The sequence below is a fragment of the Schistocerca nitens genome, chromosome 7, assembly GCF_023898315.1.
Source record: "Schistocerca nitens isolate TAMUIC-IGC-003100 chromosome 7, iqSchNite1.1, whole genome shotgun sequence".
In the NCBI taxonomy this organism is placed as follows: Eukaryota; Metazoa; Arthropoda; class Insecta; order Orthoptera; family Acrididae; genus Schistocerca; species Schistocerca nitens.
In genome coordinates this window covers 604,546,066-604,573,242 of record NC_064620.1, presented here as the reverse complement: position 1 = coordinate 604,573,242, position 27,177 = coordinate 604,546,066, and the positions used below count along the sequence as shown (strand labels likewise).

Below are 27,177 nucleotides of genomic sequence, written 5' to 3'. Positions count from 1 at the left end.
CCTAATTTGCTGGGAAGTGGCGGTGCGGTCCCCTACGGCACTGCGTAGGATCCTACGGTCTTGGCGTGCATCCGTGCGTCGCTGCGGTCCGGTCCCAGGTCGACGGGCACGTGCACCTTCCGCCGACCACTGGCGACAACATCGATGTACTGTGGAGACCTCACGCCCCACGTGTTGAGCAATTCCGCGGTACGTCCACCCGGCCTCCCGTATGCCCACTATACGCCCTCGCTCAAAGTCCGTCAACTGCACATACGATTCACGTCCACGCTGTCGCGGCATGCTACCAGTGTTAAAGACTGCGATGGAGCTCCGTATGCCACGGCAAACTGGCTGACACTGACGGCGGCGGTGCACAAATGCTGCGCAGCTAGCGCCATTCGACGGCCAACACCGCGGTTCCTGGTGTGTCCGCTGCGCCGTGCGTGTGATCATTGCTTGTACAGCCCTCTCGCAGTGTCCGGAGCAAGTATGGTGGGTCTGACACACCGGTGTCAATGTGTTCTTTTTTCCATTTCCAGGAGTGTATTTTGTGCTGGGGGCCCGACTGAAATGAAGAATTCTTAGAGGAAATACACACATCAAAAAAAGCTTTGCATCAGCCCGGTTCCCAGAACTGCTGAAGTCAAGCTTTGACTGTGGATATTGTATCACACACACAGTCCCTTTGACTGTTCATAGATGTCAACAAACCCGCCCAAACATGTAAATAACCATGCATGAACAGCGCCTATTAGACGGAGGGGTTCCGACAGCCGATCAGTCCCAGTCATTCCACCAGGAAGGAGGTACACAGCACGTGTTGTCTGTAGTTCAACCATGCCTAGATGGTCAATACCGCAGTTCGATCGCGTCCGCATTGTTACTTTGTGCCAGGAAGGGCTCTCAACAAGGGAAGTGTCCAGGCGTCTCACAGTGAACCAAAGCGATGTTGTTCGGACATGGAGGAGATACAGAGAGACAGGAACTGTCGATGACATGCCTCGCTCAGGCCACCCAACGATTACTACTGCAGTGGATGACCACTACCTACGGATTATGGCTCGAAGGAATCCTGACAACAACGCCACCATGTTGAATAATGCTTTTCGTGCAGCCACAGGACGTCGTGTTACGACTCAAACTGAGCGCAATAGGCTGCAGGATGCGCAACTTCACTCCCGACGTCCATGGCGAGATCCATCTTTCAACTACGAAACCATGCAGCGCGGTACAGATGGGCCCAACAACATGACGAATGGACCGCTCGGGATTGCCATCACGTTCTCTCCACCGATGAGTGTCGCATTTGCCTTCAACCAGGCAATCGTCGGAGACGTGTTTGGAGGCAACCTGGTCAGGCTGAACGCCTTAGACGCACTGTCCAGCGAGTGCAGCAAGGTGGAGGTTTCCTGCTGTTTAGAGGTGGCATTACGTGGGGCCGACGTACTCGGCTGGTAGTCATGGAAGGCTGTACGATACGTGAATGACATCCTCTGCCCTTTAGAGCAACCTTATCGACAGCGTATTGGCAAGGCATTGGTCCTCACGGACGACAATTCGCGGCCCCATCGTACACATCTTGTAAATGACTTCCTTCAGGGTAACGTCGCTCGATTAGAGTGGCCAGCATGTTCTCCAGACATGAACCCTTTCGAACATGACTGGGATAGATTGAAAAGGGCTGTTTATGAACGACGTGGCACACGAACCACTCTGAGGGATCTACGCCGAATCGCCGTTGAGGTGTGGGACAATGTGGACCAACAGTGCGTTGATGAACTTGTGGATAGAATGCCAGACGAATATAGGCATGCATCAATACAAGAGGATATGCTTCTGGGTATTAGAGGTACCGATGTGTACAGTAATGTGGACCATCACCTCTGAAGGTCTCGCTGTATGGTGGTACAACATGCAATGTGCGGTTTTCGTGAGCAATAAAAAAGGTGGAAATGATGTTTATGTTGATGTCTATTCCAATTTTCTGTACAGGTTTCGAAACTCTGGGAACCGAGGTGACGTAAAACTTTTTTTGATGTGTGTATGTAACCCACTGTGAACTTGTTTCTTCAGAAGCCTGGTTTTGTATTATTGAATATATCACCAGTGTATTATAAGTCTTCATGCCGCGATGATGGATTCTGCTTCAGCATGTTGTATGCTGTAATTAATAATGAGATGTCTTTATAGTTAGTACGTACAGTTTGAGCGATTTTTGTTGCTAAGTTGTAAGCGTGAGAAATTCCTGACGCTTTCAAGATACCTGCCTGGTTCAACTTTTTTGTATTAATTCATGCAGATTTTCTGTAAAGTGCACTTTCTTAGTTACACACACAGACACAAACACACATACACACGCGCACGCAAGCATACGCACGAATATCTCCAACCACTTTTATTTGGCATGTTAACCGTATATCCAGCTCAGAGGTTTTTCAAGTTCCCATCATTATAAATAAGCTGTCGTAACGCAGCCCACACACATACAGGGTGTTACCATTTTGTTTTTGAATATAAACTTTATTGTCAATACAATCTGAAAGGAACATATACTACAATGAAGAGCCTTCCATGGAGATTTGTTCTAACTCAGCACATGCTCAATATGTCCACCATTTCGTTTCCTAACTTCCTTCAAACGAACACTGAAGTTACTAATTACCCTACGGCACATGTCTTCCGTAATTTCACTGCAGACTTGAAGAATAAGTCTTCTGAGCTCCATTAAACCACGTGGACGTTTCGGGAAAATTTTTTCCTTTAGGTGCCCCCAAGGAAAAAAACCACATGGATTGAGGTCTGGACTATTGGGGGGCCAATTTTGTCCGTCATTGAAGCGACCTGGTAACCTGAGTGAAATGATCCGCTTGTCGAAATGCTCGTGTAAAAACACCAACACAGTGTTTGCAGTATGTGGCGTTGCTCCATCTTGCATGAAGCACTGAGTGTTGAAGGGCAAGGCAGCAGCAAGAAGCTGTGGAATGAAGCTGTTGCGATGCACGCTCAAATAACGCTCGCTGTCCACAGTTTCTTCAAAGAAAAAGGGTCCAATAAGTCCGTGACTGGAAATTTCTGCCCACGCTGCAATCCTCAGAGCATAATGTCGTAATTCATGAAGCACTTGTGGGTTTTCAGTAGCCCAAAATCGTACATTTACTTTGTTAACCACACCGTCTAAATGAAAATGCGCCTCGTCTGAAAACCAAACGTTGTTGAGAGTTTCTTCCCTATCCTCCGCCTACTGAGCTAACAGTAGTCTCTGCTGCTTGTGTTCTTCAGTGAGATTCTGTGCACAGGTCATCTTGTATGGGTACATATGGAGGTCACTTTTAAAAATGCGTTGAATGGAGCGTCTGGATATTCCCAGTTGGACTGCTGCCTTTCTACACGATTTCCCGGGACTTCTCTGTATAGCAAATCAGCGCTTCAATATTCTCCGGCGAACAAACAGGATAAGGGCGAGGTCGCTTCGCTTCCAATACTGTTCCTTCCTGTACAAATTTATCGTAGAACCTGTGGATGGTCTTCTTGCTAGGGACCCATCGTGTGTTAAACTGTTGTCGAAAACGCCTCTGAGTCACAACAAGGCTTTCCGTTTCATGAAAATGTAACACAATTGCCGATCGTTGCTGTGTCGTGTCTTCCATTGTCAGACAATGCTGCTTACTAGTCTCCTAGCGGCAGTATCGTCAATTAAACGTCATTTCGTAACTCATTTGTTTTTCCAAGCACTGCTGGTACTGCTGTAGAGATCCAAGCGGGATATCTAATGTGCGTCGTAAATTGTGAAAGTAACAATTGGTAACTCATTTCGTGCGCCACCCTGTAGATACATACTCATTTTAATTATCCTGTTTTATCGGTCGCAGCCAGTAATGGCACGCATTGTGCCAAGGCGGGGTAGAAATATCAACTAACGCTTTGCGAAGCGAGGCTGCTCTGAGATTACGTATGCCCACACATGTGGTTACTGATACCTTTTTCTCTACCCCTTATAAATTCCGCTGTGCCGGCTGGAGTGGCCGTACGGTTCTGGGCGCTAAAGTCGAGCCGAGCGACCGCTACGGTCGCAGGTTCGAATCCTGCCTCGGGCATGGATGTGTGTGACGTCATTAGGTTACTTAGGTTTAATTAGTTCTAAGTTCTAGGCGACTGATGACCTCAGAAGTTAAGTCGCATAGTGCTCAGAGCCATTTGAACCATTTGAACCATTTGAACCATTCCGCTGTACAGTGAAGACTAGTTTCTAGTCATACTCTTGTTGGATCTCCATTACTTTTAGCTGGAGCCGGATGCCGCAGTTTGAAGTACACGAGAACAATGGGGAACGTGCAGTCGTCTGTGGTAAACAAAAGCCGACACCGACGACGTCAGCAGTGAGCAAGTCGCTGAGGGCTGCACAAGGCGAGGCGGCTGACCGCCGCGTCCTGCTTTGTCGGCTTTTGGCGCACCGCACCTCGCGAAGCGGCGCCTCGGCACAGAGCGCGCCGTCTGGGAGCGACGGGCGGCGTGACTCACCACCCAAACGTCAGTCGCAGCTGGCGAGAGATCTCATCCAGGCGCATGTTCCCAGAAAGTACGACAGTCCCTCTTTCACTTTTATCGGGGCAGTCATTACGATATTTACTGCCACTGATCCACTGCATTCCCACTGTGCAAGATCAGTGTTGCGTTCGCGTTTACGCCACAGTCAGTTACAGTTTTTGTTTCGTTTAATTCACTTGAATAAATCATTGCAAATTTCGTACATGATTCTTACCTTACATTTTCTAGATCTTCACCTAAAATAACAGTCTGAGTGACACTAAAAGTGGAGGACCTAGACAGAAAGGAGGAAACCAATTGTCAGTATGATGTTGCACCACTGGATGCATGCAGTAACTGAGTTCGGAGCAGTGCCATAAACCCGTACTATCCTCTCCTGCGGTTAGCTGGTCCACAGCTGCTGTAATTTGTTATCGTCTATACTGGCACTGGGACGGGCCGACTTGACATTCGAGCTGGTTGGTCCCTCACAAGTTCTATCGGGCCCAGATCTGTGGATCTTCCTCGCCACACAAACACCTCTCTCAGTTCATAGAGACACGTACCATGAGTTAACGACCGTTGTCCTGATGAAAAATGGCAATGGCACTACTGTACTTTCGCGTTAGCGATAAGACGTGAAGACGGAGGATGTCTATCGCGTATCACATAGCAGCCATGACCAGAAGTCATATCTGATGGCTCCCCATAACACGACGCTAGGAGTCACAGTGTGTAAAACCCTGGAAGGCTGAGATCTTCTCCCCAGCTGGCTGCCATATTCCCCTACGACGGCCGTGCGGGGTGGTACAGAACTGCGATTCACCATCGAACACAATACGATGGCATTCACCAGCAGGACCGAGGACTACACCACTCCAGACGCAGCCATTTGTGCTTCAGTCTGGAACCGCGCGACCGCTACGGTCGCAGGTTCGAATTCTGCCTCGGGCATGGGTGTGTGTGATGTCCTAAGGTTAGTTAGGTTTAAGTAGTTCTAAGTGCTAGGGGACTAAAAAAAAAAAAATGTCGTGTGACTAGGGCCTCCCATCGGGTAGACCGCTCGCCGGGTGCGAGTCTTTCGATTTGACGTCACTTCGGGGACTTGCGGGTCGATGGGGATGAAATGTTGATGGTGAGGACAACACAACACCTAGTCCCTGAGCGGAGAAAATCTCCGACCGAGACGGGAATCGAACCCGGGCCCTTAGGATTGACAGTCCGTCACGCTGACCACTTGTTTTTTCTTGTTTTTGTTTTTTTTACCCGTTTCAGTTCGTCGTTGACCCATTAACTCAGTTTTTTTTTTTTATTACAGAGGGCAGCTAACCCTCTGACCGAACACTCTGAGCTACCGTGTCGGCGACCACTCAGCTACCGTGGGCGGACTCTAGGGGACTGATGACCTCTGAGGTTAAGTCCCAAAGTGCTCAGAGCCATTTTGAACGCAGCCATTTGTGTCGTTTGTGGTGCTAAAGCCAGCCTATGCATGGGACGCTAATTCCCTACGGCGGCTGCTGCTTCTCTCCAGCCACCGGTGTGGGATGACACACAGTTGCTGGACGTATATTGCTGGTCGCCGGATCGCAGGCGCAGACGTGAAGGGCTACGGTGTGCTTGGTGCACACAATATGGCGCTTCTCCCCTGTTATGCTGAGGCGTGTTCGACCGGAACCTTTCCGACGTATGGGTCTGCCCCGACATTCGCATGCTGACCAACATCGTGCCACTGTCACATCCAAAAGCCCTACAGATCTGGATGTTGCACGATTCTACCAGCTGGCCGAACGGAGTCGCACGGTGGGACCCCTTTGAAACTACATCAGGTGCTGACAACGCTGTCTCACACGAGTAAGTGTTATGGTCGTCTCCTTCACAGTGATCACTCGATATCTGACGCTGTTCATGCCCTTATACAGCCCACCATGCATGGCAACGACATTAAACGAGAACAAAAGCAATGCACTCTGTTGGCGGTTGTACTTTTCGCAAACAACTGCCACTCTAGTCATTTACGGTGTGTACGAGGACGAAGTTACATTCGCGTCTGGCCACGTCTTCTGCGTTCTTTCCTTTCTTTTCAGATAGGCCAATTTAACTTTTTCTTTTAAAAAATGATGTCACAGTACTGTAGTGAATGTAATAACTATACATCTGCCGAAGTGACCAGTCCTCTCATGAGAAATGACTAGTTCTCTCATGAATATAGACACATATAAGTATACTGTGTAAAGGTGTACACATCAAAGGAAATGGTTATCTGGAGGAATATCAGATTGTTTGGTTTGTTGGCCGCTGCAAACATCTCTGCTTGCCACAACACACGAGTGACACGTATTCTTTGGATACCAGAGATTGTATTATTTGTATGGTAGATTTGCCGCGCAATGACTGGAATGTTATTGTAAATGCTCCCTGACGTATGATTGAGGATAAAGGATATTTTAGAGGGGATTTTACAGAGAGACGACACTTTCGGGGAAAGGTAATTTGTACTGAGGTTATTTGGTGCAAGCGCTAGAAGAGTAATTATTGTAGTGTAAAGATTTCATTGCGTTTTACTAATCTACCTGTTGGTATCGAGGGTGAATTATCAGTCATGTGTTCAGTATTCTGATAAGCTTCCTCCCTACACGGTCGGTATTTCACAGGAAAGTAAAGGGTGAATTTTTATTAATTCAAATATTGTACGTAAATGTGATTCCTTTGTGGTTTATTTATTTACTTAATCGTATGGCTAGGGCCCCCCGCCGGACAGACAGCTCGCCGGGTGCCGGTCTTTCAATTTGACGCCACTTCGGTGACCTGCAGTCGATGAGGATGATAGGATGATGATGAGGACAGCACAACACCCAATCCCTGGGCGGAGAAAGTACCCCGACCCAGCCGGGAATCGAACCCAGGCCCAGAGGACTGACAATCCGTCACGCTGACCATTCAGCTGCCGGGGGCCGACATTCCCCTATGGTGTATGACAGTGTTAAGGAGAAGTTATAGTTCAATTTAGTACGAGTCACTTCTGTGTCATGAAAAGTATTTAATCTAATTTCAAAATACCGTTTTATTCGTTTACAAATATGTCAACGGAGCTAAAGCTCACTCTTGAATGAAAAGTAGATGTGGTTAAACAGGCACTGTTGCGCATTGCATAACGCGTGGGTTGTGAGCTGTATCTTTAAAAAGACAACAATAGTTTAACCAACAAGCAGCATTAAAATAAAGTAAGAAAAGGCAACTTCCTGGCAGACTAAAACTGTGTGCCGAGCTAAGACTCGAACTCGGGACCTTTGCCTTTCGCGGGCAAGTGCTCTACCACCTGAGCTGCCCAAGCACAACTCACGCCCCGTCCTCACAGTTTCACATCTGCCAGTACCTCGTCTCCTACCTGTGAGGACGCGGCGTGAGTCGTGATTGGGTAGCTCAGATGGTAGAACACTTGCCCGCGAAAGGCAAAGGTCCGGAGTTCGAGTCTCAGCCCGGCACACAGTTTTAATCTGCCAGGAAGTTTCATATGAGCGCACACTCCGCTGCAGAGTGAAAATCTCATTCTTAAGAAAAGGCAGTTTGCCGGCGAGTAACTCATTTCAGGTATGAGTACATGCAGTTCGCCACTTCATACTCCTGCAGTACACACACAAGTCAGCAGAGAGCGTGACCAACCGCGCAACAGATGTGATGGTCTAGTGGGATGCTGAAGATTTACTCCGTCGATATGAAGAGATACCTCTGCTGAAGGCGATCATCGACGATTATTGCTGTGTCAGGAGCGCGACTTAATTTGGGCGGAGTAAGCTCCTTAATTTATGGGGTTTTCATGGAGCAGTAGTTACGTGAGCCACTGCTGTAGATCGGCATACGTCACTGGAAGTTGTCATTGACCGTTGTCCGCTCCAAATAGCAACTCTCAGTTGGAGATCAGTTACTGAGAAGATCCAGGGGTCAATACTGGAGTATGAACGAAGCTCTCTTCAAGAAATTCGAATTTTAGATGCATATGTGTTGTACTATTACATCGTACAGCTTTTCCCGCTTCCCTCCGTGACGGCTAAGAAACTGTAGTAGCTTTTTATGGAAGCGCCATATCTTCAGGTTACGATACGAGATCGTGACGACTCTGTCGGCTGACTGAGCCTTCCTGGCATTACGACGAAGGCGTCTGTCTTTTACTTTCGGTGTGCCATTCTGACTTATATAACTTTAATTCTAGGCTGTTCACCTTAGTGCGTCCGTCGAGTTTTGGTCCCCCTGTTCACGTTGGTCATCTGAATTTTAAGCTGAGACCAGTTCGAGAGTTCTACCTAGCCGTGAGCTATTTGTGGGCTGACATATAGCAGCGGACGGTGCTCATGATCATTTTTTTGTCGACTCGGTGAGAATGGATTCCCTGCCTCAATCCCGCTGAACAGTTATCACCGCAAATATCCTGTAAATCGTGCGGGCCAACATCAGCCTCTCCGTTCTATCAATGGCAGCGGCCACCTCGTGGTACAAGGTGGTCAACACTTGATTCACACCAGTGAGCATCTGTACCGCATCGGGCTTAGTGACACAAATAATGCAGTAGGTTTGCGTCACTAGATACGCTGCAGCACCGGTTTACTTGCCATGGTCACCAAGCAAACTGGTCCTGGCTCACGAAGCAACTGGCTTTTTGCACTCGGTCTGTTGAAGCTGCGTATTCCACTGATATAATCCTGCGGCCAGCTGCTTCTTTTTTTCCTGCGCCTAGGACTAATACGGTCGTATGGTTGGTTCGTCTCTTTGTGCATTTTGTCGTTGCTAGGGAGCGTAATGACGCACATTTGGCTTTTCATCACTCTATGTCTACGGCATACTGCCCGACCCCGGTAGCTGAGTGGCGCCGGCACGGTAACTCAGCGTGTTCGGTCAGAGAGTCAGCTGCCCTCTGAAATAAAAAAAAAAAAAAAACTGAGTTAATGGATCAACGACGAACTGAAACCCGTGTCTTGCGACGTCCGCCCCGAGCAGATACAACGAACAAATAGGAACAAAATGAGATCAATAAAAAAAAAATTAAAAAAGTGGTCAGCGCGACATATTGTCAATGCTAAGGGCTCGGGTTCCATTCCCAGCTGGGTCGGAGATTTTTCTCGGCGCAGGGACTGGCTGTTGTATCGTCCTAATCATCATCATTTCATCCCCATTGACGCGCAAGTTGCCGAAGTGGCTTCAAATCGAAAGACTTGCACCCGGCGACCGGACTACCCGACGGGATGCCCTAGTCACACATTATTATTATTACGACATACTGGTCCTGCTTGCGACTGCTCCGTTTCCGAGACCTCTTTGCCACCATTCTGAATCTTACCTTTCAAATATAGGGCGTTGGATGGTTCCGGCGGTAGCTGCTGTCCTCCATGTGCTACTGTTTTCTCGTCTCTCTTTTTCCTCTGTATTCCTCTCTTTTGAGCTGTTGGTATTGTTCTTGGAAAATTAAAACAAAAAAAGGAAGCCATGTGAGGCAGCAGCTTTGTGACCGAGGGGGGGGGGGGGGGGAGACGCGCGGTCCTTTCGCACTTGGCCACTTTGTCTCCACCGGCCTGAGGCTTCTCGTAAAATGTATTTCCAGTTTGCACGAATGTTCACATACTTTTGAAAAACAAAACAAAAAATCCTGACCAGGTCAATTTTTTTTCGCTTTATCTAGTACCCATCTCTCAGAGATGTAGAGATTCGCCAGAAACGAAACGTGCCTCTGGCTCCACGTTACACCGTAGCTCCCATTTTTCAGGTTCCATAACTGGTTAGGGACAGGCAAGTCACGTAACTAACATCCAGGTGATTTCAGTCATTTCAGAACAACTGCATAGCGGAAAACATGCAAGTCCAAAACCTGTAGCTTTCCATTATTCAGGCGTAGTATAAAACGTAGCATGGGATGCAACTTTATTTCGTTTATATAATTAAAGTTTTACAGCAGTGTAGCAAATGACTCACTTTCCTTGAGTCAAAGATAGATGCGAAAAGATTGACTGCGTGGTGGGGCGAAAGATATTATTTTTCTCGACACGTTTCAAATTATAGAGAAGACTGGTAAACGAATCTCCACTGGCGAAAAAGAGATTTAGGCCTTTTAAAGATCATACAGACATGGGCACGATCTTCTTGAATGCAGTTCAGAAATCTCTTGCGGACGAATATACAGGATATCGAAATACAAAAATGTTCGAGAGACACATTTAGGAATATGATGACAGTTTCAGACTGCCAATATCTGCTTCCCTTACATTAACAGCCGCAATTCGCACTCTTAATCTCCTGCAAATTACTCGAACCACGGGCAGTGAGTTACTCAACTTTACGGCATCGCAATAAGTATCCCCAGTAACGAAAAAAATGACAACCTCATCAGTAGGCTGTCATGTGAGACTCACAGTTTGCAATAGTCAGCAATAGTTACTCTGCAATCGTTTGAGAGAAATGCCTAGCGAAAACCATCCGAAACTACTATACGTGGTGTTTTATTTTTGGGTTTCAAGTAATTTGTTTTACGATAAAGTATTTCAGCAACTTCTGATCGTTTGTATTCAGAACTTTCTTTCAGCAGTGCAGCAGATGAGTGAACTTTCCGTTTTCTGCTTTCACTGAATCAAACGTACACGTGGACACGATTCTTTCCGTGGCACGGCGAAAATGTCTGCCACAAAGAGTCCACGACAAAGAACTGCAGCAATGTGTCCAAACAATGCATCACAGTGCATTCAAGCTACGCAAGAGCGTTGTTATAACACGAGCTAAAGGCGTAGGCTCTACATTACGGATCATTCGAGTTTTTTTCCTATTTTTTTTCTTTTATTTGCGCCACATCAGTCAGCCTCCGATACATATTGAATCCCTCCCCTCACACACACACACACACACACACACACACACACACTCACACACGATTCGCACACAATATTTACTTTGGTTATAAACATATTATGTACACCACGATGTGCTCCCATCACTGCCATGAGCTTTCACTCCAAACGCCGATTCAGCACAAAACATACACGCCTCCAGACAGCTTTCATGAGGTGCGCTGCTTACAACGCATAAGCTGGGGCCCATATGGAAGTGATGATATTCACTTACTTGACATTGTTCTCTGAATTTTATTCGTGGGCCCAAACAAAATACACTACGCCATTCAAGCCGTGTAGCCACACATACATAACGCTACCCGTGCGAGCCATTCTGTTTACTACTGATAGCCATTGTTTGTATTCAATCTTATTTACAGGTACTGAGATACAGTTTAGATTAATTGGTATCATATACATCAAAAGTAATTTGCTTAAATACGTACGTGTTCAAATGTAGGGTACTAACAGCTATTCTAGATCAGAATACATGGGCGATATTTTAATCGGAATTTAAAAGTACTTGCTCTCACACTGTTAGCGAGAAGTTTTGGCTCGCGCACACACGCATGGTTTCAAATTATTAAGCAAAAACTAGGAAGTTCCAAATGTGAAGATTTTGCCCCACCTGAAAGAGCCTCACCATCACCTACTCTGGCCTACACTTACGCAGGTGACGCAACGAAGATGTCAAGTTACTGGTTGTAGAATGTGCATTTATGTATAATTTTGTTCTTGTTTTGTCGCTATGTAGATAGTCATTGGGAATATTTTATGGATTCTGTAGCGATTCTTTGTGTCCTCCTTTTTACGTATGGACGGTCTGAAGATGACCGCTGGCTGGTCGAATGTGGTAACCGTAGTGTGAAAAGTTCTTGTGATTGTCCCACAAGAAAATAAAAGAAGAACGCTATTTACTACGGGTGTTGCCCTGCACAACGTATCATGTGAAGTAGTGATCCCAATTTGACGTCCAATCCGGCACCAATATTCAGTGAGTGACAGATGGAATGCCGTAACATCTTCCGAACTCTGTTACAGCCTTTCTGTCGGCTACATTACGTGCAGCAGTCCTGTCGTGTTACATGACGAGCGACTGCGGCACCTGAAGTGAAAGATGGCAGAGCTGTACACCTTAGTTTGTGATTTACCGACTTGCAGCTAGTCCGTATGGGGCAGACAGTAATTATTAGGCACCTCTCTCAGAATCTAGGAAGATGTGCAATCACTTTAAAAACTGTGTACAAAAAGACGAATCAAATAAAGGTCAGCGTAAATCCAGGTAAGTTACATTTTAAGATGAGCATGTACGTACGGATCTGCTATCACGCAGAGAAAGCTCCTCATGGGAAGAGTCGAACAAAAATCTTGAAAATCATCTTCGTAAACGCCTTACCTGTAACAGACAAATAACAGCAATTACTATAAAGTAAGTAAAGTGTTAGCCACATTACATCGTTTAAAAAGTACAAGAGCAGTGTTCACCCGGCCAAACAGTTGCTTGGTAAACAAATAGACAACATATTAGCATTACTCTAATTCTGCTACGTAGACAGGATTGTTAGTAACGTACATCATTAATTCTTTGTGATTAAAAGCAAGACACTAAGACTGAAGTGAATGATAAGTCCTTTTATTTACAGCCATATGTATCGAAATGGAAATGAAAACTATTTCAGTAGAGATTCAGTTTATATGTAAAGCTTCTACAGTAAGCTCCCTAATTTGGCCGACACAGAAATTCGCCAGCTAGTGCACTTGTAAAATTACAAAACACGATAGTCCATACATTAGACTTTCCCGGTGTATACTGGTAATGAAATCCTTCCGGACTTCCATCCGTGTGGCTGCGTTGAAATTCCGAAATTGCAGAATTTAAACGCAGCCACCCAGATGAAAGCTCGAGAAGATTTCGTCAATGGTAGCATTTTTTTCTAATTTATTTGAATGTTCACAGGACATTTGCATAAAACCAGAGATCTCTTTCTACCAAATGAAATAATGCCCCCTCATTAAGCTGTGGAGTCAGATCGAGCTATCCGGGGCGTAAGCCTCAGTTGCTGGTGCAGCGGATGAACCACACTTACATATTAGCACACATTTTACGTCATTGAACATAGCGCACTGAAAACCACCTATCATAGTAAAAGACGTCGGGCATGTATAGGCCTATATGTCAAAAATGTTTCTAGACTGGATTAATAAAAAATGGAGACAAGTTAAGATGGTTTTAATGCCCCACTCTCCCACCTCAATCGAGTGCAAAACACAGAACGTCCATATAACCACATGTAACTAGGAAAAGTCCTTCTTTGTGAAAATGTTCAACTCGCGCGTCGTCGAAGCGTTGACCCGTCATGTGAATTTATGCACTTTGCTTTTTGTGGTAAGTTCGGATTGATAACATCAACTCTCGCTAGCTGTGATGACATTTTAGCAGAAAAGTACTTTGCATTTCGATGAGGTAGCGGCAAGTGTCCACATATCGTTGTTTTTGTTCCGGATTCAAGGTGGATGTGCGGGACAATTTTTGCGTACTCAACACCAACATGATAGCAGTAACTAACAGTTTGTGGCAAGCTAAGAATGTACCGTTAGTTAACTGCAGTACTGCAGTACAACACCGAGCTTACTGTTTCATACACAGGAGCGACATCTCATTACCACATAATTATCAAATAATCTGTGGCATGAACACTTCATACTTATATGAACGACTGTAGATGAAATGCTATCTAGCAAGAGTACACCCGTGTGCGCCTCAGCACCTCTGCGCATGCACCACCTGTCTAGTGGCCCATCATTTATGTTTCCGTAGTAGTTTGCGGCCCGTCACAAACAAACTTTATGATGTAAAATATTTTATAAGCAATAATTATTATATGCTGAAACTAACTTCCTGTCACTACTATTTATAAGTTTTGTGAAAAAATTACTTCCCTACGTTACAAATTACCATTACTGTGGAACCCGTCGGAGGCTGGACAGTTTTGTTATTAACAGAGAGAAAAGAGTGAGCGGCTGGTAAAACAGATTGACTACCGACGCTCCAGAACATGGAATGATTTTCCTCGTTTTTTTTCTTTTATCTTCTTACTTTCAGCCCCCCTCCCCACCCCCTCTTCCCCCACCCCTCATCGCACCGTAAGTTAACTGTTTACTTATGTTCCTCTTTAGGTTCCGGGTACTGGCTCCGAATCCACATATCCACATTAGTTTATTGTGAGCTGCGACATGATTTTTAGAACTGAGTGAAGTTATACGAATCGGGGCAAAAGATTAATATCAGCTGTACTCCAGTATCACGTTGTAATTGCAAATATTGGTCATTCCCACATTTCGTATTTCTTGCGTTCAGCCACTTTTGACTGCCATTACGAAACCGGTCGTGCTTTTAAAAGAAAGTAACCGTACAACTGCAGCGGTGTTTTTTATTCAATATCTAGGGAGTGTGGCACTCAGAACATTTCGATGAAACTTCCGTATGGCAGTGATCTCCACTCCAGTACTGAGTAACGCGCAGCGCACTGGGTTGCGACACGTGAAAGTGTGCCGGCGCGGCGTCACATGAACGTGGTCCAGGGGGTGCTGGCCAGGCCCCGGTCAAAGCTGCACGGCGGATTGACAGTGGCTGGTACATCGGTAAGACTGGTGTGGCTTTTAGGCGGTTTCGCACGCTCGTTTAGGCAAATTCTGGGATGGTTCCCAAGTTCCGCCTCAAAAACTACGATACACGATCAGTCTAAATACAAACACACAGAATACAGTTTAGACAGTTGAGATAGGTGGCGCCCACGACTTTCCTCCCTCAGATAAATGACGAACGAGGCGATGGGAAGAGCACCCGGCTGCAGTGAAATAAAATAAATTTTCCACATCTTGAGTACGGAAGAAAAGATAAAGGCTAACGAAAAGAAGAAAGAGAAGACAATGGAGCAAAGTTCAAACATCCACAACTTCGTCAATAATACTTCTAGAGGCTTCTCTATCTCACTCATGTACAGGGTGGTCAGAAAAAATCTGAAAAACTTTTAACGATGTTCCAGAGGAGGCTGTGCTGAGAGTGCTTGCTAACAAAAGAAAGTTCGATGCGTTCCACCATTTCCGAGTTATTTAGCATTGAAGTGACCCAATCAGATTGTTGCGCGAAAGAAATAAAGCTCACTGGCAGAGACAGTGTCGCCAAAGGTGTTCTTCGTTTCTTTCCTTCATTTCAACAGGTCCTACCTTACGGACCCACAGATGTCAATTTATTACCGCATTTTAGCGTGTACAAGAGCTTCAATTTGTCGCGCAACGGCCTAAATGGCAAACTCCCATACTAAATAACTCGGAAGTGGCACAACGTACAGAATTTTTTTGCTTAAGAATTGTTTCTCAGCGCAAACTCCCATGCAAAACCCTTACACGTTTTTCAGGCTCTTTCCGGACACCCTGCATACAAAGTGATTCGGCTGCCGCTAGCGATGTCGTTTTACGCAACCCGCAACGTTATATCTGGCCTTCAAAAACCATGTTCGAGATTTTCGTATTCTTTTTCCCGCTCTTAGTCCTATACAAAAAAGGAGCAGTGCCTTTTTGTAGCAAACTAAATGTAGGTAAATTCTGCGGTACGCTTTCGCAGGAGGCCACAGTTACCGAGTTATTCAAGAAAAACATGCAAATGTGACCTTCGAACGCACTTCTACCCCTACTATCCCTTACTAGTCAGGATTTCTAGTATCTTGTTCGTTGCACTCCCTCCTAACACTGTACAAAACGACTTCACGAAGTACACTCCTGGAAATGGAAAAAAAAACACATTGACACCGGTGTGTCAGACCCACCATACTTGCTCCGGACACTGCGAGAGGGCTGTACAAGCAATGATCACACGCACGGCACAGCGGACACACCAGGAACCGCGGTGTTGGCCGTCGAATGGCGCTAGCTGCGCAGCATTTGTGCACCGCCGCCGTCAGTGTCAGCCAGTTTGCCGTGGCATACGGAGCTCCATCGCAGTCTTTAACACTGGTAGCATGCCGCGACAGCGTGGACGTGAACCGTATGTGCAGTTGACGGACTTTGAGCGAGGGCGTATAGTGGGCATGCGGGAGGCCGGGTGGACGTACCGCCGAATTGCTCAACACGTGGGGCGTGAGGTCTCCACAGTACATCGATGTTGTCGCCAGTGGTCGGCGGAAGGTGCACGTGCCCGTCGACCTGGGACCGGACCGCAGCGACGCACGGATGCACGCCAAGACCGTAGGATCCTACGCAGTGCCGTAGGGGACCGCACCGCCACTTCCCAGCAAATTAGGGACACTGTTGCTCCTGGGGTATCGGCGAGGACCATTCGCAACCGTCTCCATGAAGCTGGGCTACGGTCCCGCACACCGTTAGGCCGTCTTCCGCTCACGCCCCAACATCGTGCAGCCCGCCTCCAGTGGTGTCGCGACAGGCGTGAATGGAGGGACGAATGGAGACGTGTCGTCTTCAGCGATGAGAGTCGCTTCTGCCTTGGTGCCAATGATGGTCGTATGCGTGTTTGGCGCCGTGCAGGTGAGCGCCACAATCAGGACTGCATACGACCGAGGCACACAGGGCCAACACCCGGCATCATGGTGTGGGGAGCGATCTCCTACACTGGCCGTACACCACTGGTGATCGTCGAGGGGACACTGAATAGTGCACGGTACATCCAAACCGTCATCGAACCCATCGTTCTACCATTCCTAGACCGGCAAGGGAACTTGCTGTTCCAACAGGACAATGCACGTCCGCATGTATCCCGTGCCACCCAACGTGCTCTAGAAGGTGTAAGTCAACTACCCTGGCCAGCACGATCTCCGGATCTGTCCCCCATTGAGCATGTTTGGGACTGGATGAAGCGTCGTCTCACGCGGTCTGCACGTCCAGCACGAACGCTGGTCCAACTGAGGCGCCAGGTGGAAATGGCATGGCAAGCCGTTCCACAGGACTACATCCAGCATCTCTACGATCGTCTCCATGGGAGAATAGCAGCCTGCATTGCTGCGAAAGGTGGATATACACTGTACTAGTGCCGACATTGTGCATGCTCTGTTGCCTGTGTCTATGTGCCTGTGGTTGTGTGAGTGTGATCATGTGATGTATCTGACTCCAGGAATGTGTCAATAAAGTTTCCCCTTCCTGGGACAATGAATTCACGGTGTTCTTATTTCAATTTCCAGGAGTGTATTCCCGATATTCGACCATTTTTGGTCTCTGTTGACTGGGGTGTTACGCCACCAGCATAATCGGCTCTTTCGATAACATTACCGTGAGGGTAATGAAAGAAAAACAACCTTTGTAATCGTTACGCTAAAACTAATTACACTGACAGTTCGATCAAAACTTAAACCTTTCAATCACAGTAGTATCGTAGTTAGAAGGCGTGACGAATACGAAGCTGTAAATTATTTATTTTATGCAGTCAAATTTCACAAAGTTTTTAGGTAAAATTTACGTAAACGCCAATTTTACTGTTTGTAAGTGCTCGACTAAGCCGGTGGCATAACAAAGCCAGCCAATGAAGACCGAAAAAGGTCGAATGTCGGAAATAATTCGTGCACTCACATGAACGACATACTAGAAATCCTAACTGGTGGGGGCTGAGTGTCGGAGTGAAGGTGGGATTTAAAGCCACTTCTGCATTTTTCTTGAATAACTCGAAAGCTACGGCCCTCAGCGAAAGCGTATCCCTGTATAAAATTCTACATTAAATTTCCTACAAATAAATAGGTCCTGTTCATTTTTTCTGTAGGACATATAGCTTGCGTGTAGCGAACTAGACAATATAGAAATTTCATACGTGGCCGTAACATTAAGGGCTGCATAAAGCGACATCAATGTGGGCGGCTGAACCAACGTGTACACACACACACACACACACACACACACACACACACACGGTCGGTACATCCGTTTTTGTATCACATCTACCTTTGAAACAACGTCGCATGAACTATCACTTGTGCATCTAGACTGCCTTTGGCATTAAACCTTATGTTCATATTCCCTCTGTCGTGCGCTGAACTTATAAAGACATGTTGGTTTCGCTCAAAGTCTGACCAGGAAGAAGCTTCACGAAAGAAGACATAGTACTGAATAAACAGACGGAGCCTTGATGAGCACAACTGAACAGATATTCAGTCTTTCTAAATTCTTTCTTTAAAATAATGTCACAAGAGGTTTTAAATCGCCTCAATGTTTTTCTATGCAATATTTTCATTTCTTTAGGAAGTCTGTTCAAAAAATTCCAGAACTTTTTCTGTAAAATTTTTCTACGCTTACCTTTTACTTATTGTGCAAGGTCTCCTTCGAAATGCTCTCCTCCACAATTGATAACACCGCACCCAATGCCGTTCCACTTCTGGAAGTGGTCTTGATATGCATCTTACTGGATCGCACGGAGCGCCGACTGTGAATTTTCTTTTATGTCGTCTGTCGTTGCAGATCTTCGTCGCTCAGACTCGATTCTCAACTTTGGAGAGTACGGAGGATGATGCATCAAAGTGATCTCGTTTGTTGTGCAACAGTCACGCACCAAGAGGGATGAATGTGTGGGTGCGTTATCGTCATGCGAGACCCGTGAACTGCCTCGCCACATTCCAGGCTGTTTCCTTCTAACATTTTCTCGCAGGCGTCGTAATACTTTTCCCTGAGGCACGAATGTATGATGAACTAATCCTTCAAACTGAAAGAAAGCTACCAGCATGGTTTTGACGTTCGACCTCACTTGCCGAGATTATTTATTTATTTATTTAATTTTATTCTTTTTTTTATTTTATTTTTTTAGAAGCTATCCCAACCCATTGTGAAGACTGAACCTTGGTCTCAACATCGGAACTATAGACCTCCGTCTCATCAGCAGTTGTGATTCTCTTAAGGAACATCTCGTTCTCATTTGTGCGATCCGAAAGCTCTGCACAGAATGCGGGGCGAAGGTCTTTCTGGTCTTGAGTCACGAGCCGTCGGACGAACTTGGCGGCAGCATTGTGCATTCCGAGATGCTGTGTCAGGATTTCATGGCATGATCCAACTGAAACGCTGCATCCTTCTGCAATCTCTCAGCCAGTCAGTCTCCGATTGGCACGCACAATTTCGTTGACGTTCCATAGGTGAGCGTCGTCGGTAGACGTTGCGACCGAACCGCCGAATCTTTCCATCAGTAAATGGGGTATGTTCTCAACTGACTCGGTTGTTTTAACCCCCTCCACTGACGGAATGACCCGCTTCCTAATTGCGTATGTATAAAACCAATACGGACTTGTAGCTGTCACGCCTTTGCGCTTACTGCTACGTATTTTAACCGTAAATAGCTCAGTCCTAATGGTAAGAGGTAGTAGTGAATTCTGGTTGTTAATATTTGAATACAGCACAGCTGCCACAAGCTCAGCTCACTTTTACTCCACTCCTACCCTCGTCATTGCACCACATTAACTAGGTGCTACACGGACCTTGCTAAATTCACTTGCGTATACATTTTTGACCGTTACTCGCCAGTATTTACCTAATGATTAGTACACTCCTAACCGGACTATTTCCCAAAGAGCTGTGATGATTGAACGGGTTCGATCCACGGCCTACAGTGCCCTACAGTTCACACGGTAACTCTGCCTACCTGACCCACTTAACTTGGTAGTGAGCTTATGTATCCAATCACCACTGCTAGCAGCAGTGGATAATCCTATCAGCACGACGAGAGCAGCAGACTTACCGTCGAATCCTCCTGAAAATACTTATAACTACGGTCGCCAGCTCTGAAGGAGCAAAAGAATAAATCAATTTTTGGCTCGTTTCAAAGTGAAACGGCTTGAGTTGAATTTAAACTTAATTCTGAATATTACTATTTCTGATCATTCTAGGTGATTCTACAAAGCAAATACTCTCTCAATTTATGTGAGTTGGCTTGGTAATTACTACCAAGACAATTTATGCAACTTGGGTTAACAAAATTCTATCCTTCAACTTATTTAATGATTTTGGATATTACTCTTTGGACAATTGATATAGAATTAGTTAAGTGACTTTACTCGAAAGGTTACTCAGAAAAATTTAAGTAACTATAAATAGGCGACTCATTCTGGTGTGACCATTGCTCTTTTCAACATTCTTATACGCTAAAGTATTCTACAACCAAAAGAATTGTAAATGAAAGAGGCGATGGTGGCCTCAGTCTGATTTCACTATACTATGTTTGAGGTTACTACACTTTACAATGAACAACATGCGTCGTAATTTTACTCATTACTATATTCTGTCCTCTGCACTTGCATAAAAGAAAACTGGTATTCTCCTTTTACATGTATACAAAGTTCGACTTAACAATTGCAAGCAGTCTTGCCTTGGGTAGACGTGTCGGTGCTGGTGGTGAGACGCATGTGGCTAACGCAGCTCTTCACGCCTCATGCCCTTAATGGCGGCTGGAACTACGAGCTGTAGCACTCGTATTAGCTACTGCACGTCCGCCATAAAATCTGGGCGCAGGAACTCTTACAATCAATCCCAGTGGCATAGAGGCGGCTTCGACAACCATTCGTCGCGTTTTACTCCACAAACGGCGACGATATTCGCCTCTTCGCTGTTGCACAATCACTTTTGCGTGAGCACAGTTACGCACGTCCGATCACGTCAACACTCCCCAGGCCAATCCATTGTTCAGTCCCTGTGTCTCCAGCTACCCCTAGCTACGCTCGTATCAACAAAAGAGTGGGGGCGTTCCCCTACCACCTTCTTACCGAAATCATTTAGTATTTAAGAATATTTATATTTATTACCCTGGAGTTCATACCAGTCATCATGATTTACTACTAGCGCTTTACAACATTAAATTATACAGTAATAACTTATAATTACCAAGAAAAAGAATACATTTGACTCCGAGAGCTTAGTGCATTGTCTGACAGGTAGCGCTAATTCCCAGTTTCGCCAATAGATGGCATCAGGGTGCACTCCCTGGCAGTCTCACACCAGCGCACCCGTTTCCGACGCGCGGGCTCCAAATTACTGTCAGCCCACCACCATTTCAGTTCCGTTACAACGTCCTGAACGAGAATCATCTTTAACTTCCGTCCGGCCATTTTTAAATCGTGTGTGCCATTCGTAACACAGAGTACGGCTTCAGCACTCATCACCGTAGGCTTCCGGAATTCTTTGGTGTATCTCTGTAAAGGTTTTCTTGAGTTTCACGCAAAATTTAATGCGACGTCTTGCTCCTCTAACTCTGCCACTCTGCCATTCAGAAATTCGTAACCTGTGCAACAAAACGTTCCACTCAACACAGCTCTGAGCAGTAATTAACAGACATACAAGAATGCGGCAGTTGGCCACAACTGGTCGTCGTTCAATGCTATTCATTTTCATCGAGACCGTGTTCAAATATAAACGGCAAGTCCATAATAAGATCATTGACACAAAAGACAATACGTTTCAATCGGGAAGTCCAAATGTGGACCAAAATTCAAAACTGATAGTAGACAGTGCATGGAAACTTTCGGTTACATACAAACCACCCCTCTCCCCACACACACACACACACACACACACACACACAACACACACACTACCTGGTCAGTAGTATCCGGACACATATTTGTGGTCATCAATATGGGATGTGCCCAGTGGCGACTTGGAAGTATACAATCTGGGTGTTAACAACTTTTTAAATTCACATAAAACTGAGGGTGTGAAATTAATAGCGTCTGCTGTATAACAGTTACGCTTGAACATGAATGGATGCAGGTGATTCGACAAGATGCTTACGTACGTGTCATCTGTCAGAGTCGCATCTTCACGTATCAGCGGTCCCATATCCCTCCAACTACACACGCCTCACACCATCACAGAGCCTCCACCAGCTTGAACAGTCCCCTACTGGCATGAAGGGTCCATGGATTCATGAGGTTGTCCATCCGCTCGATACAATTTGAAATGAGACGCGTGTGACCAGGAAACATGTTTGCACTCATCAACAGTCCAATGTCAGTGTTGATGGGCCCAGCCGAGGCGCAAAGCCTTGAGTCGTGCAGTCATCAGGGGTAGACGAGTGGGCCTTCGGCTCCAAAAGCCCATATCGATGATGTTCAGTTGAATCATTTACATGCTGACAGTTGCCGATGGACAGCACTGAAATCTGCAGCAATTTCCGGACCGTTTGCACTTCTCTCATGTTATACGATTTTCTGTAGTCGCCGTTCGTCGCGTTCTTGCAGGATCTTTTTCCGACCGCAGCGATGCCGGAGATCTCGTGTTTCACCGGATTCCTGATATTCACGGTACACTCGTGAAATGGTCATACGGGAAAATCCCCACTTCCTCCCTACCTCGGAGATGGATAACCTGCCACTGTAGCAGCAGTAACCGATCTAACAACTGCGGCAGACACTTTTTGTCTCATATAGGCTTCGCCGAACGCAGCGCCGTATTCTGCCTATTTACATATCTGAGCATGCCTACACCTGTTTCTTTGGCGCTTCGGTCTATATACGTTCAATTTGGGCGTACGGTACAGATAAACCCGACACACTGTAAGATCAACAAGTGTCAGAAGCATGAATAAATGTTACCGTCTCATTATCGGCGGTGATATGCTTTATGATTCTCAGTGCCTCAAATGGATTACCGTTCAATAGAGTACAAAACTTAATGTATCTTATCTCATACAGAATCCTAAAAAAGAGGTTTTTCTATCAGTATAATTGTACCATATACTGATTTCTAATCTGATTTTGCTATGCAGTGAGTGAACTGGCATGCCTGAGGAATATGGTACCGTTTATCGGGATTTATGCCAAGCAAAACGGGGATAAAAGTCTTCTGCAGTGTGCTATCACCTAGTAGGATTGACGTAAATTTGTAGTTGAGAAGTAAAGGGCTAGCTGTGCACGTCCTTTATCAAGTCCGTGAGTATTTGGCCTGTAAGGCAATTACGTCACGCCAGTTGCGCAAGCGCAAAATCTCCTTAAAAGGTGCACAACTAACGGCGTGCTCGTGACCCTGATGCCAAGCTTCACAGAGTGTAGAGGAGAAATGTAGCAGAGCGCAGTAGATTTAGTGCTGAGTACTTGAGATTACTGCATCTACATTCCGTTCAACAGCATTGAAAGAAAAGTAACAAATAAATCTGCAAGATGTGAAAAGTTGAGGTGTTGATGTGCTCTTGTGCTCTTGCACAACAGCCGCTACTGAGTGTGTTTATGGCGACTTGAATTCTGCCGGGGTCACTTTCGCTGAGGTGTCTCGATGTCTCTAGAGGGACGGAAGTCCACACGTCCACTAGATCCGAAACCAGAGTTCGCAGAAATGTTGGATGCAGGGGTCTGGGGCGAAGTCGGCGCTCTAACTCATCCTGAAAGCGTTCCATGATGTTCAGGTCGGGACTGTGGGCAAACCACCCCATCTCGGGAGTGTTGTCCACTAACCACTGCGTCACAAATGCTGCTGTATGGCAGGGTCATGCTGATACAGTCATTGTCTCCGACAATTCCTCTTCTGCATGTAGTACACAACACTGCAAAATGTGTTCATGTCCTTGCTTGCACATTTAGCGGTTTCTTAAACGCAATAGGAGGACCGCACCGTAATCAAGAAAACAGTGCAATACCGTAACATGGCTGATTTCATGAGTCCCATTCGACAATGATCGACGGTGCCCGTCGGTCAGTACACGAGGTCTCCCTGGTCTCGATTTAGATGTGACTGTCCCTTTGCGAATCCACTTCTCAGTCACATCACCATCAGTCGATCGCTTTCAGAAGGGATTAAGTTTCAGTGATGGATTTATTAAAAACTAAACTCTAAACTCCTCCAGAACAGGCCATGAAGGCCCAACGGTACCTCAGCCCACAGGCGTAACTGGATGCAGGTATGTAGGGGCATATGGTCGCACACCGCTCTCCTATATAGAGATGGGGCCCCTCCACGCCCGCACCAACGTGGTGACCAAACCAAAAGTTCTACTGTCACCTCCGTAAAACATGTTAGTTATCTAGTAAGTGGATCACAGGATGCTGGGCTGTGATGTTGTCCGTGCGTCTGGGTAAGGCTACGCATTAACACGGTCCATCAGGTGATAGATAGTGGACGAAACGCGAGTGAGGGTAGCGATTTGAAGAGCAGAGGGAAAAAAGTGCCATGGCTCGTGCCGTGGGAAAAAAACCTCTGCGACAGTGGGATGGGTAGTAAGAGCAGTAGTGGCTTACTAGCTGCGATAGCTCATGCAAGGTTGGATTTGTTAGTATGGGTATCATGCATCATTACCGTGACAAGCGATGGCGATGTATCCCAGTGGCTGCAGCTGCTACATTCCTGGAACAATCAAGATCGTTATACAGTAGTGGGAGATCGGCCATAGATCGTCTCACTGTGTGGGGGATGTGTGGAGCTTGTTTGCATGCGGTGTACGGTACGGCTTCCCTGTGTGGTGCCAGTTATTCGGCAGTGTATTTCAGCTGGATATCCAGTAATAGCGTCTGATTAACAGGGGCTCGCCTGTGCCGTTATGTTTGCGGCCCTTACAAGTATGTCTTTTGGTCTTTTATGTTTCCATCTATGGTTATGGTCGTAGTTCCCCAGATTCAGAATAAACGGGTTCTGCGAATGTCTGGAGTTTCTGTATAGTCTTGTGGTGAGTTTGTGGATTACCTCCGTGAGAGTCTCAAGTCGGTATTCCCGGTGAAGGTCCGCGATGCGTGTGTATCGTGGAGCATTGCTTATGATTTTGAGTACTTTGTTTTGTATGAGCTGCAGACGGCGCAGGCGTGTAGGCGCAGCGTATCCCCAGACAGGAGCTGCGTACGTCATCAGGGGTCGGATAAGTGTCATGTACATGGACCTCGACACCCTTCTGTTCAGTGTGCTACGCCTGTTGAGCATAGGATAGAGCTGTTTGAGCCTCGCGCTAGCTCGGTTGGTCATGTGTTGTATGTGGTCCCCCCAGAGTAATTTCCGGTCCAGCCAGACACCGAGGTATTTGACTTTCTCGCGGAAACGTATTGGACGTGCATGTAGGGTTATTGGTCTGCAGTAACGGTGTTTGCGCAGTTGCTTCGGTCTTCTAGTGAACAGAACGGCTTCGCACTTGTCGACGTTTACTCTAACACGCCATTTCTCCAACCAAGGCTCGGCCACTCTGAGTGCAGTCTGTAGGCGTGACGTAATGTTTGATGGTTTCCAATCTTGCGCAAGGATGGCTGTGTCATCCGCGTAGATTGCCATCATTGTGTTGTGTGTGGTTGGGAGATCGTTTATGTAGAGGTTAAACAGTAGGGGCCCTAGGATGCTTCCCTGGGGTACTCCCGCGTGTTACCGTGTCGTGTTGATTGTTTTCCCTGCACATCAGTGTTGAAACTCCTGTCTGTGAGGTATGAGTGTATTAGACGCAGCAGCCCGTCGGGGAATCCCGCGTCGCTGAGTTTGCGGATGAGGCCGTTGTGCCATAGACGGTCGAAAGCCTTTTCGATGTCCAGGAACACTGCCCCTGACCGCATGCCAGTTTACGAGACCGGAGCCGCCACTTCTCAATCAAGTAGCTCTTCAGTTGATGTCTGGATAGTTGCCACGCCGGACATTTGCCACGATTTTACCTGCTCCGAAGGCTTGGGTCCCTTGTCTCCACCTCCTTCTTCTCCTGCTCACCCGCCCGCCCAGTTTGCTTTCGAAGTTCCTAACGTGACCATCAGTATGGAAGTTATTACAACGAACAAGGGCAGGCCTCCTGCTCATTACAAAGGTTACGCGTATCTTAAACAGAGGGAATCTAAAGAGGGTGCTCTTACATGGATGTGCTTACGCCGAAAAGCGGATCATTGCAAGGGAAAGCTGCTTTCGAGGAACGCAGAAGTGTTGAACGTATGAGAACATCTCTGTGGACCACCTGATGATGCGACTCTGAAAGTGAGAAAGCAAGTGGAAAGAAAGAGCGAAGAGAAGGTCTCGAGAAGAAACTACACAGTTGTCGGAGATATACGCAGATGGAATGGGAAATCTACATAATAAAGTTTATGACTTTGTTACAGTGATGCCTGATTCCGAATCTATGAAGAGAACCATGCGTCGTCGATGGAGTAAAGAGCGGGGGAACCAACAAGAGCCTAAGAACTCTTATGAAATTGATCTTCATGAAGATCTATTAAAATGGGAGATAGCAGTAGTTCTCTTCTGGAAGGCGATAGATTAGAGGTGAGAATAATGATTTTTAGTGGAAGCAAAGGAAAAGAAAGTTTAAAAACATGTTCCCATTTTTTATGGATGGAACATTTAAGAGATTCAGCAAGCAGTTTGCACAGATCTAAACCATACACGTAGACTTAGGAGGCCAGATTAAAGTAAGAAACATTCTTCCTACTGTATTTGCACTGCTCCCTAATAAGAAGAAAGACACATATGTTCGTCTATTTTGTCTGATAAAACGGGCAGTGTCTGAGTGGTGTCCTAAACACGTAAAGGTGGACTTTGAGGCAGCTGCGATATCGGCCATTCGTCAAGTTTTCCCACAACTGAAATAAATGAATTGTATTTTCATATGAAGAAGAGTTTATAGAGAAGAATTCGAATTCTCGGTCTAACTGAGGAGTACCGCTAGAACGAGGATTTAAGACTTCACGTCAGCGTGTGTGCAGCGCTGGCAGTTGTAAAACCGGAGGACGTAAGCAATGGATGGATTGAGATTCATGCAGAAGCTCCTGATAACGGAAGGTTCTCTTAATTTTTTGACTAATTTGTGGATAACTGGCTAGAGAATGAGGATATCGCAATATAAATGTGGGACTGTTACGGAAAAAGGCACCGAACGACGAATGCTGTT

General features: G+C 46.2%; 1 protein-coding gene across 2 annotated transcripts in view; it reads right to left on the bottom strand.

Annotated features, from left to right (window-relative positions):
• Positions 1-27,177, bottom strand: part of LOC126195414 (protein croquemort-like) — a 1,080,874-nt gene that overhangs the window by 571,186 nt on the left and 482,511 nt on the right. Inside the window, exon 2 of one of the 2 annotated variants that reach the window (XM_049934014.1) lies at positions 12,688-12,768. The gene's annotated coding sequence lies outside the window, so the exon portion shown is untranslated. Of the gene's footprint in view, positions 1-12,687; positions 12,769-24,632; positions 24,657-27,177 lie in introns of those variants that run through there. The other variant, XM_049934015.1, reaches the window with a different exon arrangement.